Source organism: Hyperolius riggenbachi, chromosome 2 (assembly GCF_040937935.1).
Source record: "Hyperolius riggenbachi isolate aHypRig1 chromosome 2, aHypRig1.pri, whole genome shotgun sequence".
NCBI classification, from domain to species: domain Eukaryota; kingdom Metazoa; phylum Chordata; class Amphibia; order Anura; family Hyperoliidae; genus Hyperolius; species Hyperolius riggenbachi.
The window spans coordinates 511,605,663-511,623,325 of NC_090647.1; the positions used below are offsets into that span (position 1 = coordinate 511,605,663).

Below are 17,663 nucleotides of genomic sequence, written 5' to 3' on the forward strand. Positions count from 1 at the left end.
ACCTTAACTGTGGGCCCAAAAAAAATTCACTTACCTGGGGCTTTCCCGAGCCTCCTGCAGCCGTCCTTTGCCCGCACCGGTCCTTCGGTGCCCTCCGGTCTCCCTACGCGGCTATGTTTTGTTTCCGGCAAAGCGTCCTCTTCTTCCGCATTCCCTGTCGTAAAGAGCCGTAAAGCGCGTCCGCATGATGCAAGACGCGTCATGCGGATGCGCTTTACGGCTCTTTATGACGGGGAATGCGGAAGAAGAGGACGCTTCGCTGGAGGACGACTGGCAGTCGGCCGAAAATGAAACTTAGCCGCGGAGGGAGACCGGAGGGCACCGAAGGACCGGCGCGGGCACAGGACGGCTGCGGGAGGCTTGGGAAAGCCCCAGGTAAGTGAATTTTTTTTTGGGCCCACAGTTAAGGTTCCCTTAAACTCTCTAAATACATACAGGGTGCATTTCTCTATGCTTTCTTTCTGTCCTGTGCAAAAGTTCAAGTCCACTTTAACTATTTTATATATTTTTAGCTGCCTCCACCATAAACTGTAAATCATTACACCTCTGTTAGGAGGTGGTATATTCTAGTGTAGTTCTTACCCCTAGAAACTTTGAGAATCCCCTCAAGCCCAAACAGGGACAGGAATTCCTCTGTCAGTCATGTAGGTGTTTGTAGGTTTATGCAACCATAACATTTCCTAACACACACATATATCTATCCTGGTGTACAGACATATTGCACTTTTGGCTCCTGAATCCTGAGGTCTCTTCTCTTTTGGGTGTCCTCCCCACTCCACAGATGGCCTTGGGATGTTTTCCTTTTTCACAATCACAAGTGTTGGGTTAACATATTGCACGGAAATGCTAGCCAACAATAGTCTTCACCCATTCATCATTTCATCACTGTACACTCTCTTTGTGTTTGCCACCGGGCACTGTTTCAACAGACAATAGTTTGCAACATTTGTGGCACTGCCTGCTTGACAGCTGATATTGGCAAGACATTTAACCTAATCTGCTTGAAACTGGTGATCAATCAAAGCTCATTAGTGTGTGTGGAATCCTCTCCAATTCCTCTGGCCAGATTTACGTCAGATTTCAGCACATTTATTGATTTTTGTATTCTGCCTGTATCTTTTTTACTTGCATTTCTTAATACAAATTTTCTTTGCTTTTGGGAACTGTTTAATGTGTCTTCCGGACACTGTTGTTAGGCTACTTACACACTAAGACGTTGCGTTTTAGGGGACGGTATGGTCGCCTTACGTGCCCTTAACGCAAACGCATGGTGGTGCGGGAGAGGTCGTTAGAGTGAGCCGCCTTAGGCGGCTCTATCCGCATAAGGTCTCCCAGAGTGGCGCTGATTGGCCGGCGGGACCACGTGATGCGGAGCGAGATACTCCGCATCACGTGGTCCCGCCGGCCAATCAGTGGCCGCCAGTGCAGTACATAATAAGTAGCCATGTGCGCGGCTACTGTAGCGGCATCTCCCCGCCTCCTCTCCGCCCCCCACTGAGCATGTGCAAACAGTCTAACGTAGAACGCACAGCATGCTGCACTTTCACTACAACGGGCAGCGTTACATGTAACACAACGTGGGCACTGTGAACAGCCCACTTGTGTTACATTGCTGTGGGTTGGGGGAGCGTTACAGGCTGCACTAACGTGCACCTGTAACGTCCCACTGTGAAAGCAGCCTTAAGGAACAACTGTAGCAAGAGGGCTATGGAGGCTGTTATATTTATTTCCTTTAAGGCGAAGCCAGCTGCCTGGTCCAGGGCCGGGCCGAGGCATAGGCTGGAGAGGCTCCAGCCTCAGGGCGCAGAGTAGGAGGGGGCGCACAATTCATTCAGCTGTCATTCCTAATTGTGTTTGAAGCAGAAATAAATAAGAAAACGGGATACATAGCAGTGACTGCAAGCCAGATAACTAGATATTAAGGTGTTGGGGAGGTTGTGGGCCCTGTGGCCCTCTTAGTCTAATAGCAATTAGTGCGTGACGGCTGGGGTGGGAGGGATGGAGGGGCGCACTTTGGTGTCTCAGCCTTGGGTGCTGGAGGACCTTGTCCCTGCTCTGACCTGGTCATCCTGCTGATCCTTTGCCTCTAATACTTTTAGCCATAGACCCTGAACAAGCATGCAGCAGATCAGGTGTTTTTGACATTATTGTCATGTCTGGTGTTATTCAGACACTGGAGTTATTCAAACACTACTGCAGCCAAAAACATCAGGTGGGCTGCCAGGTAACTGGTATTGTTTAAAAATGAATTAAATATGGCAGCCTCCATAGTCATCTCACTTCAGTTGTCCTTTAATGGGAAACCTATCATTTTTCCCAAATGGAAACTTTGTTAGTCCACGCTTTATGCCGATTTTGTCAAAGATTTGCACTACCTTTGACCTGTGCCATGTTTTGAAGGATACCTTATTGCAATCATTGTTCATGTCTAGTAAATCAAATTAGCTGCTAGAGTTTCTTTGTTTAGTAGAATTCATAAAGAAACCCAGCCAAGGAGGAAGCAAGAAAGGTGCCAGCCAGGTCCAGGGAATAAGAAGCTACATAGTGGAGGACGGCAGGAGCATGGCTCCCCATTGGTTTACTATAGACCAATTCTCCCTAGCAAGAGGGAGGGTTTTCATTGGTCCACCATCGTTCTAGGGCCACACAGGGTCGTCTTTGTTAAGGTACAGTAAAGTACTGGGCCTTGACAAAGGGGACCCTGCATGGCCCCGAAATGATTGTTGGCAATACAGTCGGATGTGTATGGTGATGGAACAATAAATGCAAGTTCCTTAAAGAGAAACTCCGACCAAAAATTTAACTTTATCCCAATCAGTAGCTGATACCCCATTTTACATGAGAAATCTATTCCTTTTCACAAAGACCATCAGGGGGCGCTGTATGACTGATATTGTGGTGAAACTCCTCCCACAAGAAACCCCTCCCACAAGAAAAGTATGTACTTTTTTTGGCAATTTCCTGTCTGTGAACCTTGTTGCATTGTGGGAAATAGCTGTTACAGCTGTTTCCAACTGCCAAAAACCATGCAGCAGCTACATCACCTGCCAACACTAAAATGTTCACTGGAGTTCCTCTTTAAGAGTGTGGTGTGCGGACCTCCCTCTGTTACTTTGGATTACTTCAGCTACTTCGTCTAGCAGCCCAAAACAGGTGAATTCATTGTGCGATTCTTTGGACTTACCTAGAATATTATAGACACATGACTATGGTGTGGCTGAGATTGTGAGCCCTGAGGGACAGTAAGTAACAAGACCATATACTCTGTACAACGATGCGGAAGATGTTGGCGCTATATAAATACTAATAATAATGCAGACCATGTGAATGGGGCTTCCGGCTGGGAGGGCTTATTTAATTGCTGGACATATGAGCAACACAGTACACACATGAAATTTCTTTTAATGCACTTTTTATCTTTACATTTTTATTAAATGAAAATATGAAAAAAAAATGAAGATGAGCTAGACCTTGAATTTGGAAAATGGAAATGGCTTGTGTATCAATGAAAAAGTGACATGATTTATAAAAAGCGGAGTAATTCTATAATACTGCATGCCAACCACTGCTCTTCCACATAAGATCAATTTTATAGAAAAAAAACAGGTGTAATAGCATCTTTTTCTGCTGCAAGAGAGCATCCGTCTATCGTAGCTGAGAATTTGTCTTGGTGTATCTTAATTAATTTGAAAGGCTTTAAAAAAAAAGTAAAAGAGAATGAAAAAAGAAAAAAAACACACACAAAAGCAAACAAGCTTTGTGAAGTGATCGAAACTTGCTAAAGCATGATTCAATCACAAAAGTATGCGGAGGAGATATTTATGCATTAAATGAGTTTAGTACTTAACACAACACAATTCAATTCATGAGCAGCTATTGATTGTTCCCCTCGTTTATCATTACCCTCAACTCTGGTAATGAGATATGAGATCCGACGGTACTAAATAAATTGTTACAAGTTCCGGTGTTTTTCTAGACGTATGTTTTGGGTTTGTTCTATAGTGAGTGTTAATGTTCAACCTTGCAAGTTTGGTAAAAGAGTTCCTACATTCTAGAATGCATTAAATGAAACACATTAGTCGAACCAAAGGTAAGTATGTTATCTTAACTAAGTGCCCTTAATAGCTCTATTACACTAATGGCCATCAGTATGTGCTTCTACCCATCTGCACCACAGGGGTAGAGTAGTGGTAGGGAAGAGATCACTTATAGTGGCTGGGAAGTGCTGATTTTTCTTGCAATCCCCCAACTCTCTCCCAATTCTTTGGTTTGTATCATAGACTACCACAATGGTTGATTTGCATATTTCAGCAGTGGTGCACTGGGAGACATCTCAGAGCTCACTCAAACCTAAATGATCACAAATACTTTAAAGAGACTCGGTAACAAAATGTTGAGCCTTATTTCTTCTATCCTATAAGTTCCTATGCCTGTTCTAATGTGGTCTGTCTTACTGCAGCCTTTTCTATTTGCATTTTCTCTGTAATAAATCTTATCTTCTTTCCTCTGTCGGCTCTGTCGGGCTCAGGCTGGAGAGCCCTAAGGTGAGGGAAGGAGGAGGGAGATGGCCCCCCTTCCCCACCGCTGCTCACAGCTCTCCTTCCACTGCACTGCTCCCCTCCACACATGCCAGGGTGGACGGTGTCCACACTCAGGAAAAAGTAAGTGGACATCGTCCACCGCGTCCACGCCCCACCCGACCCCTGGCTCTTGGTGTCCCTCTTTTTTTATTTTGAGAATATATTCGCAAAAATACATTGGGCTCGATTCACAAAAGGGTGCTAACTCAGTTAGCACACCTAAAAGCTTTGGGTGTGCTAACTACGGTGCTAAGCAGTTAGCACGCCCAAAGCTTTTATTGATCGCGCGCAAAGTTTAGTGCTGCACGCGGAACGTCGCATCGGGTGCGATCAAACCGTTGCACTGGGGAAACCCAGTACAATGTTTTAGGTTCACCGGGTGCGACGGTTTGATCGCACCTGATGCGATGTTTTGCGTGCAATGCACAGCGCTAAACTTTGTACGTGCTAACTTAGTGCGCAAAACTTTGCACATCCAAAAGGACGTTAGGCATGCTAAGGGGCTTTTAGACATGCTAACTTAATGCTAAAGTTAGCACCCTTTTGTGAATCAAGCCCATTGGGCTCGATTCAGTAAACGGTGCTAACCCAGTTAGCACGCCTAAAGGCTTTGGGCGTGCTAACTAGGGTGCTAAGTAGTTAGCACATACAAACTACTTAGCACCGTAGTTAGCACATGCAAACTTAGCACCGTAGTTAGCACATGCAAACTACTTAGCACCGTAGCTAGGACATGCAAACTACTACTTAGCACCGTGCTAACTAGGGTGCTAACCTCCATGGTTAGATACCCCTAGTCTTGCTAATTATGATCTTGTAAAAGATAGAATATTTGGAAATTTAAATTCAATCTGAGCTCTATATATTATGTGACGATCATTATATTATTGTTAACAATACCTCTCATCTTCCACAGTGATAATTGATGCTGAAGCTACTGTTGGAAAAGTTAGGAGGCGCACTGCTACACTGCATATTCTGTCATATGTTCCTTTTCTTTGTTGAATAAACACTGATTTTTTAAAAAATAACTAAGGTGCTAAGTAGTTTACATGTGCTAACTACGGTGCTAAGTAGTTTACATGTGCTAACTACAGTGCTAAGTAGTTTGCATGTGCTAACTACTTAGCACGTGCAAAGCATGTTAGCACATGCAAAGTGGCTTTTCACTGGCGTGCTAACACTTAGCACCCTTTTCTGAATCAAGCCCATTGTATTTTTTCAATATGGTCAAAGGAAAAGATGTTTTTCCAATGCAAAAATTTGCAAAACAAAAAAAAACTAACTTTATATGTGAAAAATCGCAAATTAATACAAAAAAAAAAAATCACAAACATATTACAGAATTATTTACAAAAATATTTTCACTCAAAAGTATAATTTTACACTATTTTAACGAAAAATAAGGTAAAAAGAATATTGGCATTTTCACTCATCACTGCCTGGCCTGTAATGTCATCTGTCTCTTAGAAACTATCAAAAAAGCCCAATATTCCATGGATGTGATGGAAATAGCGTATCACTGAGTTGTAAATACTTAATAAAATACTAATACCTTTTGCCCAGTAAAAATTCCTTAAAATAAAATCTGAGGATAAAATCAATATAACATTTAGAAAAAGGCTAATGACATGGCCGACATTTGGACAATTGATCCAAATAAAAATGAGGCTGTGGAATTAATGATTACTTACTACATACTTATTTCTCTTTTTGTACCAAAATCAATTTTCCAAATAATCTGAAATGACCTACAGTGAGATCCAATAAAACACACTGTCCAGGAATCGCTTAAAATCCTAATATCTCAAGACATTTTTTACACTACAAAGCGATTAGATTTCAAGGGTGGCTGACCTGAAACATTTGGCAAAAAAAAAAATCATTGACTCAAGACAACAAGTAATTACAGAAAAAATGAAAAATAAAATAGTCTTTCCTGTGTGGAGGAAGTAGTCTATAAAGCCATTGAAGACAGCTAAATAAAAATGGAAGTAAGATTGGAGCATCAATCAGTTTAAAGGTAATAAGAATTTTTAGAAGTGTTTTTATTCTGCTAATTTTGAGATTATGGGGGTGATTCACAAAGTTTATCTCATGCATCTTCTCCCCTTAGCTATTTATCTCATGATATATCTCCTATCTACCTTAACTCACAATGTATCCCTCCCCATGCTTGATCTTTCTTTAACCATTTCGGAACCGGCCGCCTAACCTCCTTAAGGACCAGGCATTTTGCAAGGGGGGGGGGGGCGTTTGGAGGGGTCAGGCGGCCGGATCCCCTCTGTGGCTGGCTGGGCAGTGTCCCCCCATGGTGGCAGGTGTCCCCCCTTTCGCCAGCAGCCATCACTCACCTTCCAGGCTCCAGCGATGAGCCGCAGTTACCCACTTCTCCGGCCGGCACGATCGCGTCGGGAGCGGAAAAGGCGGGTCAGCGTAAATTCTACGCCGCATCAGGCTAGAACAGCCACAAGTGCGGCGTAGAATCTAATACAGGTGGTTCGGAAAAGGTTAAGGTAAGTACACACATTCAAAACATTCAATCTACTTTGTAAATGTTGAAATATGAAAGAAAACCATGGGATATCTACAAAAGTAAGGAGTAGGTGGATAAATACAATTGTTTATCTCAGTTTATTTTCAACTTGGGTTCACTTTAATTATTAAAATTGCTTATTTTTTTTACAGTATTAATTCAAAAACCATTTATTTAATGTCTGCCCATTGTAAAATCTTCCCTCTCCCTGATTTACATTCTTAAAGGGACCCTGAACAGGTTTAAAAATCACAATTTGAATTTACCTGTGGCTTTCTTCCAGCCCAACGTAGGCATTCTAGAAGACAGCCAGCCTATGCGTTATCGCACCGCCTTGGCGTCAGAGTCCTGTGCATGCACGGTTCTTTAACTCTGATCCGCGCATGGGCAGGACTCTCACGCTGGGCTGCGTGACGACGCGTAGCGGCTGGCATGATGACATGTAGCGTACGTGGCGGGGAATTGTACTGGCGACTTCAGGCAGAAGTTGCCAATTAACGGAGCCGCCAGCGGGACCATGAGAGAAGCCAGGAGGATGCTTGGGGACCTCGAGGCCTATGGCGGGCCAGAGAAAGCCCTAGGTAAGTTCTAATTGTGATTTTAAAACCTGCTCAGGGTCCCTTTACATTTTTTTCACAGGTGGCAACATCTTTACTGCTGGCAAGTTGCATCACTGTGGAATGCTTGTTGTGTGTTCAGAAGTGAGCAGAAACACCTGGTCTTCTAGAATGCTCTGGGTCCGAAAGCTGCATTGCTAAATAGACTAGGCTGGGATATCACTGGGAGGGCAAGATTGCATACTACTAATATACAGCAATATACATATAGGAGATGCAATAAGGGAACAAAAGTAGAGCACTCTCTGGTGCATTAAACCTTTTACTTAAAACTTCCTGCATTAAAAGTTACACTTACATGGAACTGAATAATATCCAGCATATCGCACAATAAAGTGCAGAATCTCCTGCTCGCCCAGATGTTACCTCCGTGCGGTCATCCCCTGCACTATGGCCAGTAGTGTAAGTGACACCACTCTCACCCGAAAGGAACCGGTCTCTAACGTGGGTATTAGCATGGAGGGTAGGCGATCCCGCACTCGTTTCCGCATCCATTGCGTCATTACGCGTTTCAGCGTGCTCCGCAAATACAATACAAGATTACAATCAATGAATCTATGCATATCATTCTAAAAACACACGTCTAATCTAAAACTACTAGTAACCTTAGCTTAGCTCATTTAAAAATCGGCTAGTACTGTCACTGCGCATGCGTGCCGACCGTGCGCACGCACGCACCCGCCGTGCACGCACATGCCCGCCGCTTCTGGTTCCATCCTCCCCTGCAAGCGTTCAGTGCCTCTGCGTTCCTGAACATGCGCAGTGCAAAAATAACACTGACACAAGGACAAAGCAGGACGCAGGGACACTTGCAAATTATATATAGAGATGAGTTACATTTCTCTATACAGTGCATGCATAATTTACCAATAGCAAATTCAAAACAAGATGTAAAAAAGTTATAAAAAATGTTATTATATAAAAATTAAAAATAAAAAGCATGCGACTTTTGTTCTCTTATTGCAGTTTGCTTTTTATACACTACTTGGACCCCACAAGCAGTGGCATAGCTAAGGAGCTGTGGGCCCCGATGCAAGTTTTACAGTGCGGCCCCGAAGCACTCTATACATAACAAATGATACGGCGAACAAAAACCTGCCAATGGCAACCTCCCCTGCCTGAGGACTCCATTTCTTATTACCACAGATCAATGTTTGCAAGTATCCTGGAGTCCCGGATTACTACAGCAGTTACACATGTATATGAAAAACACTGAAATGCTTGCAAAGATTAATTGCAGAAATATCAGAAGCCTTCCAGTGATTTTCATGCACATTGCTTGGCATACCTCCAGGCAGTTGTGTCATTACAATATTGCTGCAGACTGAAATACTGTTTATGTCTACTGAATAAGTAATTCCGCCAAATACCAAAAATGGAATGGAATCTATTACAACACGCTGAGATTTTTTCATTACATTATACAGCGGATCAAATATCTCAAAAACTTTGGATATCATTTATTTTGTCCACTAAAAAGTTTTCAATACTTAAAATGATCAACAATTGCAGGGCTTTTCTCAGAGGTAACTCTTTGCTCGGCTGCTATTGGCTGCTCTGGTAATTAAAGAGGCACAGCAATAGTATTGGTCAAGTAGAGTTGCCTTGCCAGCTCCCAAATTATATAGATTTAATAGTGACGTTCTAATCTGGCACTGAGCGGGCTCCGAGATCACCTGCTTCACGAGCACTAGCAGAGTACCTGATCTACATACAGTACTTGTTCCAGGCCAGTAATTCAGAAATACTCAAGAGGCAGAAGACAGATCACCACAGTGGCAGCTCCAGGGGAAAGGGAGGTTTCCGGGGCTGGAGCTCCCCCAAGTTGCCCCATAGCACCCCCATAAATTGTAAGATAGCATTGGCTCATCAAACACATCTTAATGAGCCATCTTGTTACAATGCACCCCTCCTCTCCTGGTCTGGGCACTTTGTCTGTCCTGCTGCTGCGTGGCCCACACGAAAATTAAAGAAAGGGGGAACTGAGAGGACAGTAAGGACTGGAGCCTGTCTCTGCTGAAGCCCCTGACCAATAATGACCACAACTATTTTCCAGTATATAACCACACCCACTAGCTGCCTCAGCAGTCAATCCAGCACCTACATAGCACCCTCACTAAAAAAAAATCCTGAAGCCGCCCCTGGACCTCCACAAGAGCCAGGCGAGTGACTCTGTGAAAGAAAAGTGTGTGCGGCACACGTATTGCAGTCACTGAAACTCTGCAAATACTTTCTCACTCTCTCTTCTCTCTCTCTTTTTCTCTCAAGTGGTAATTATTTTTTCTTTATGTAGAGAACAGCTTCAGCTCAGTTACATCATACTCCACAGGCTCATTGAGAACCTTATGTCCAAGTTTTGCTAAATCAGCTGCAGTCTGCAATATGGACAGCGGCCGTTATTAAGACCCTGCTGGTTCGTAAGCATAATCCTGCGTGGAAGGCAAGTGATGAGTTCAGCCACATATTTATTTTTGTTCCATGCCAGCTCAAGCTAGAAATGATGCTTCTGCAGTTTTTTCCCCCGTCCGTGTATCTGTATTGGCTGCCAAGTTGGATTAAACTCTTCTTCTGTCTCTTGATAACTTCAGCAGCAAGATAACTCCACCAGCAGGGCCAACACTACAAATCAGGCAAAACGTTTATGGTGGCCTCTACAGTCACACCCATTTACTTCTCCTGGAGGTGCCAGATAAGTAGCGCGTGCCAGGGATGCAAATAATGGCTACAAATGTTTGTATGCAGGCCCGGATTTACCTCACAGGAGCCTATAGGCACTGATGTCCTGGCATCCTAGATTTCACCGTCCACATTCCCTACAAACTCACGAACCGCAAGTGTGCTGACTGGCCCAGCTGTAATTTCGGAAGCAGGAAATTTGGGCGCATGAGGCAGGTGGACAAAAAGTGCGCCGCCATTCACTCCCATAATAAATATCGTTTAATCGGCGCCCAACAGGAAAAAAGGGCGCCGGAGAAAAATAACGTTTTAAAAGCGGCGCCCGGAGACTTTTAATGTTTTATAACTGTTTCTCATGATTACACATTATTTAATGATTTATAATTTTTTAAACATTATTTTTAAACGAAAAACAGTACAATATTTTTTTAAAACATTACTTTTAAACGAAAAACCGTACAATATTTTTTTTTTCACATTTTTAAACGAAAAACCGCACCATATTTTTTAAAAATGTTATTAATGCTTATCACAGGGGGGTCTTAGGTTTAGGCACCACCAGGGGGGTCTTAGGTTTAGGCACCACCAGGGGGGTCTTAGGTTTAGGCACCAACAGGGGGGTCTTAGGTTTAGGCACCAACAGGGGGGTCTTAGGGTTAGGCACCACCAGGGGGGTCTTAGGGTTAGGCACCAACAGGGGGGGTCTTAGGTTTAGGCACCAACAGGGGGGTCTTAGGGTTAGGCACCAACAAGGGGGTCTAGGGGTTAGGGATAGGTACAGGGAGGGTTCTGTGTGAGAGTAGGGTTAGGTATAGCTTTAGTAAAATTCTTATTAATGTTTTATAAAACGTTATTATAAATTTCAATTTTTAAACAGGGAAGATTAACGTTTTTAAAATTGCCGATTTTATACACATTATTTAATGATTTATAACTTTATAAAACATTATTTTTAAACGAAATATAACACACATTTTTTTTAAACGTTATTCATGATTATCTTTTAAAACCCTGCGCCCTTTTTTCCCGGCGCCCTTTTTTAACGTACGCGTAATTTCTCCCTTACTTCCCTTGCCTGTCATAGGTAGTTACTTACAGGTGCCCCTAAGTATTAGGTAGCCAGAAGAACCCTCAATATTAGGGAGCTAATGGTGCTCCCAAGTATTAGGTAGCTAGAAGAACCTCAGTATTAAGTAGCTAGAGGTTCCCCTGACTGAAGGGAGATCTCCTCAGAATGCCAAGAGCTCGGTGAGTAACCGCTCATTTACACTCTGCTCGGGAGTGACACTGCATAGGGAAGGTGGGAGACACTCAAGAGCGGGAGTGAGCCGCCTTTCCATCATCAGGCGCCTGTAAGCACGTGCCTACATTGCCTTATGGTAAATCCGACCCTGTTTGTATGAGCGCCTATGGTGGTGCCCAAACATCCACACTGCCCATTTTATAATATTTTGCATCTGGTTGCCACATGGGGGTGGTCAAGATTAGGCATCAGGAATGGGGGTTATAAGGTTAGACATGGGGGGGTGCTTAGGGTTAGGCGCTCTGTGTGAGAGTAGAGTTAGGTTTAGCTGTAATAAAATATCAGTAATATTTACAAATATTTTACTAACTAAAATTAACACTCTAAAATAGTCAAATATCCATTAATGTTACCAATATTCTGCTATCGGCTATATCCCGACTCCCAAATTCCCTTGCACCTTTATTTCACATATGCATTCCGACTCCATGAAGCTAATTAGTTATGTAGAAAGTGGGAACCAGCTGACTGTCTGTATTTTTCATGATTGTTTTCAAAATAAAGGAAAGAACAAAAAAACTGTCGATCTGAAAACACTTCAATCATTGAAATATCATGCACAATGAAGATACATTAACATTGTAGTCATACAGGTGTGTAATCAGTTAACGAAGCATCTTGTGACGTTGTAAGGAAGGTAATTGCAGGAAAAACAAAGAGGTTTATCCAAACAAGGGATAGAATGACAATCAAATGCAACATATACAGTAAGTAGTAGTGGTTGTATGTAATGAACACATTGTACACTTGAAAAGGAGCCCAACTTGTGCTTTACAGTCAGCTTTGGAGAGTCATAGCTGACAGAAAATTGGAGATGGAATTATAAACTAATTTTTGCCACATGAAACTGAAGTCTGGATGTCTTTTAAATGACATGTGTTCTCTTATGAAGCTTGATTATCTGTACCCCTTTACCTTGTCCTTTGCCGTATCTTTGTGAAGTCACCTTATTCATATATGACCATTTCCTGCCTTTTGACTTGTTGACAGTTTACAGGCAAGAAGTAAGAATATCTGAGGAATGGGACTTCACAGTGACTAATAAAGGTTTATAGCAAACCATGCTTCAGAAACATACAAATGCCATTCTCCGAGAAATCCCATTTCCACAAAAAAAATTCTGCATTCTCTGATTGGTTAAATGCTTCCGAGTTCTGTGATTGACATAAAATGTGCAGTGATTCCCATGGATTTTCGAGGGCCGATATCTGATGCATCTGCACGCACTGTATGAGCACTCACTGTAATACACACTCAGCAGCAGCATGCACTGTATGTATAAACAGTACACACACAGAAGGCACAAACTCTCCAACAGCAGGCAGCAGCCTGTTCCCTCCTCTCTTGCTTTTCCTGCAGAGCTCTGTGCACACATGCAGGGGGCAGGGCTAACTCTCGTGCATAGGCTGGAACAGAAGCTTCTGGGGGTGGAACAGTGGGAGGAGCATGCAAATTTGGGACAGCCGTCCACATCGGGACTGTTGTGAGGTATATTCAAACCATCTTGGCAGACTGACTTTGCCGAGGGCTTACGCTCTTCCCTTTCCTCAACCACTCTGAAGTACGAAAACAGTTCGGAAAGTGCCGCTCAACCGTACTTTGGAGGACAGTGCAGGAACACAGGCAGCCGTGCCCAATATGTGCAAGTCAAGGAAGGGAGGTCCGCACAATTGTCTCCAGTATCAAAAAATTAAGAAAAATGTTTTATTCAGGACGTATCCATACTAGTGTTGGGCGAACACCTGGATGTTCGGGTTCGGGCCGAACAGGCCGAACATGGGCCAGATGTTCGGCATGTTCGGCCCGAACGCCGAACTCAATGGGAGTCAATGGGACCCCCGAACATGCCCATTTTGGGGGCCCCATGGGGTCGCAGGCATAAGGGGGGAGCATGCCCCGGTCGCGGGGGGGGGGGGTCGGAAATTCCCCCCACCCCCTCCGCTAGCGCTCCCCCCTCTGCCCGCTTCCCCATACAAAAAGTTTGAAACAAGTTCAATAGTACCTGGGCTGGTGGCACTGGCTGGCAGTGGAGTGAGGAGGAGGAGGAGTCCGAGTAGCAGAGTGACGTTGAGGCCGGGCAGCGGGCGGTTCAGCGCTAGTACCCTTGTGGTACTTCCGCCCTTTCTCTGACCTCACGTCCTCTGCGTGATGACGCATACGAGGGTACGCGTGATGCGTACCCTCGTATGCAGAGGACGTGAGGTCAGAGAAAGGGCGGAAGTACCACAAGGGTACTAGCGCTGAACCGCCCGCTGCCCGGCCTCAACGTCACTCTGCTACTCGGACTCCTCCTCCTCCTCACTCCACTGCCAGCCAGTGCCACCAGCCCAGGTACTATTGAACTTGTTTCAAACTTTTTGTATGGGGAAGCGGGCAGAGGGGGGAGCGCTAGCGGAGGGGGTGGGGGGAATTTCCGACCCCCCCGCGATCGGGGCATGCTCCCCCCTTATGCCTGCGACCCCATGGGGGGCAGTATTCGGCCGAACAGGGCCCTGTTCGGCCGAACAGGGGCCCTGTTCGGCCATGCATTCAGTAGTTCGGCGAACCCCGAACAGTTTGGCCGAACACCACCAGGTGTTCGGCCGAACTCGAACATCACCCGAACAGGGTGATGTTCTGCAGAACCCGAACAGTGGCATTCCACTAACATGTTTCGGACACCAGGTCCTTAATCATAGTTGTTTGACAGCTTCACAAGTGAGGTTTAAAAAGAGAAAGGGGGATAAGGCAGTGAGAGGCGGGACAGGGCCCTTCCCACCAGTGGGCGGGAAAAGACGAAGAGCCTAGGAGTCCTGTCCCACATGACACCGCGCACACCCCATAATAGACATGCATATTAAAACCACACATAATTTAAAAGAAAAGGAGCAGAATAACATACGTGAGGAGCATAATGACAGATATAGCTCCCAAACATAGTTTGTAATATTCAGTGAAATGTGCACATGACATGTAACAATATATGATAATAATAAGATCACAGCCCATGCAGAGAAAATCGTTAGGGTAAAGAGTCATGTTAATCCAATTATCCCGTAACCAGGGCCAGGTCCCACCTCGCATTCAGTCCCTTAGGTGATCTAGTTCCAAGACGAAAAATCCAGAGTGCCTCCCTCTTTCGTATCATAGCATCTAGGTCTCCTCCCCTCTTGGGCAAGGAAACCTTCTCTATGCCCTGGAAAGAAAAACCTGACATGTCACCACCATGTATGGTGCGATAGTGTCTAGCAACATTGGAGATGTTTTGGGTGGACCAATTGGCACCCAGAAAATGCTCAGAAATTCTAGCCCGGAGTGTCCTAGTGGTACAACCTACATATTGGAGAGAGCAAATCCGACATGTAACTAAATAGATGACATCTCTGAAGTACACCGCTCTGTTGATCCCCGCCATAGCAACAGAACTGGGCCGACCAATCATTGACCTGAGGGATCCAGTCTTGATCCCTAGTGGGTGACATTAATCGTACCTATGAAGTCATATTTAGGTAGACATTGCTTGTTGTGTAAATGCTGATAAATATTATACCCCTCTGGCACAAGACATGTAATTGTCCTCACTGTGCTTAAAATATACAGTGATTTCCACTTTCAGTATTTTTTAATTATCTACCATCCATTAGTGAAAGGAAAACTCTTCAGCAATTTAATGTGACCGCTAACAAACACCATTACCGCGGATTGCGTCACCGCCAGATAAAGACAGGAGAAGAGAAAAAAACAACGTACTTTGTGTATTAAAAGCTGATTCCGCCAGCCTGTGGTTTATTGACAAACACATCCCTGTCAGGAGGCTTAACCCAATTTAACAGATCTATGGTATAATTGGACATATTCTTGCAGCTCCAATGTTGAGTAGACATTAGTGAAAAGGCTGCTGTGAGTTGTATTTTTTCTTCCTCCTTCCTCCAAACAGCCCAGAAACAAGCATCACGTTAACCCTGCCGCCGACGTCTATAGGTGTTTTGAGTTTTCACATCAATATGCCACAGATGTCTATAAACTTTTAAATAAAAAACTACTTCCACCTGCAGCGGACATACAGTGTTTCCCCAAAAATAAGACAGTGTCATATTAATTTTTGCATCAAAAGGGCTTATTTTCAGGGGATGTCTTATATTTCTATGAACACACAAGTTCCTGTGCTGTGTGTCCTCCTGCCTTCTCCGCTGTTCCACCTCTTCCTCTGCTCGGTCCACCTCTTGTGTGCCCCTGTGTCCCCTCTTGTACCTTTAGTGTCCTCCTGGTGTCCCCCTCTGTACCTGTGTCCTCCTCTATCCCCTGTCCTGTGTCCCCCTATGTCCCCCGTGTCTTCTGCTGTGTTTTTCGGTTCCCCATATCCTCCTGGTGTCCCCCCGTGTCCTCCAATGTCCCACTGGCTGCATCCTCCTCTTACCCCCAGCTCTATGCTGCGCTGTACCCCGTGTCCTCCAATGTTCCCCTACATACACTTCTTTCTCCCAGCTCCAAACTGCTGTATCCCCGAGCTTCAGCCTATGTCGAAGAAGTACAGCAACGTGTCTTTCTACTGGAGATGATGGTCTCGCAGGTGGGACCACGGTTCCATGGCTGCAGTGATTGGCCCAATGATGGAGCCATAGTCCCGCCCGCAAGAAAATCGGTTCCAGGAACAAAACAAGTTGCCATACTTTTTCCCCTCACTGCCACTAGGGCTTTTGGGGTACGCTTATATTTTAAAGAGGCACTTAAAGAGACACTGAAGCGAAAAAAAAAACTATGATATTATGATTTGTATGTGTAGTACAGCTAAGAAATAAAACATTAAGATCAGATACATCAGTCTAATTGTTTCCAGTACAGGAAGAGTTAAGAAACTCCAGTTGTTATCTCTATACAAAAAAGCCATTATCTCTACGACTTTCAAAGTCGTGGAGAGGGCTGTTTTCTGACTTTTATTATCTCAACTGTTAGTTAACTATTTACTTTTCCTCTGGCAGAGGAGAGGTCAATAGTTCACAGACTGCTCTGAAAGAATCATTTTGAATGCTGAGTGTTGTGTAATCTGCACATATTAGAGAATGATGCAATGTTAGAAAAAACACTATATACCTGAAAATAAAAATATGAGAATATTTTCTTTGCTGCTAATCTTCTAGTAATTATTCATAGTACACAACCAATTCATTATATCATATTTTTTTTTCGCTTCAGTGTCTCTTTAAGTCATAAAAAAACAGAAGTGGTCGCCGGCGGGGACGGGAGGATCAGAGAGACACGGCGAGGGCACCGATCAGCTGCAGGGGGCTGAGGGAAGCCCCAGGTGAGTAAAACTCATTTTTTTTAATGACTTAAAGAGGAACTGTAACATAAAAAGATCCCCTGGGGGGTACTCACCTCGGGTGGGGGAAGCCTCCGGATCCTAATGAGGCTTCCCACGCCGTCCTCCATCCGTCAGGGGTCTCGCTGCAGCCCTCCGTGGAGTCCGGGCAGCGGTGACGTCATTATTTACCTTCCTGGCTCCTGCGCAGGCGCTCTGACGGCTGTCGGCTCCGAACTACACGGAAATACCCGATCGCCGTCGGGTCCGCTCTACTGCGCAGGCGCAAGTTTCCTGCGCCTGCGCAGTAGAGCGGACCCGAATGAGATTGGGTATTTCCGTGTAGTTCGGAATGGAAAGCCGCCACAGCGCCCCCGCTGGAGCCAGCAAAGGTAAATATTGAAATGACAGTCGGCACAGTCGCCGGCTGTTCGGAGGGCTGCGGAGAGACCCCCGTGGGACAGAGGACGGCGTGGGAAGCCTCATTAGGATCCGGAGGCTTCCCCCACCCGAGGTGAGTACCCCCCAGGGGATCTTTTGAATGTTACAGAGTCTCTTTAAGGTTCACTTTAAGCATGCTCGAAACTCCTGCCAGGACTAACTTTCGGGGGATGTCTTAACTTCAGGGAAACAGGGTATATAGGCATTTTTGTGTCCCCATATTCCTTTGCCA

The 17,663-nt window shown here is 44.7% G+C and overlaps 1 protein-coding gene and 1 long non-coding RNA gene across 20 annotated transcripts in view; one reads left to right on the forward strand and one right to left on the reverse strand.

The window, feature by feature from the left end:
* ROBO2 (roundabout guidance receptor 2) overlaps positions 1 to 17,663 on the reverse strand; it is a 1,374,514-nt gene that overhangs the window by 980,802 nt on the left and 376,049 nt on the right. The window lies entirely within an intron of this gene.
* Positions 3,022 to 17,663, forward strand: part of LOC137545006 (uncharacterized) — a 90,437-nt gene continuing 75,795 nt past the window's right edge. The window contains exons 1-2 of the long non-coding RNA XR_011025964.1: positions 3,022 to 3,153; positions 16,885 to 16,993. This is a non-coding gene — a long non-coding RNA (uncharacterized lncRNA). The remainder of the gene's footprint in view (positions 3,154 to 16,884; positions 16,994 to 17,663) is intronic.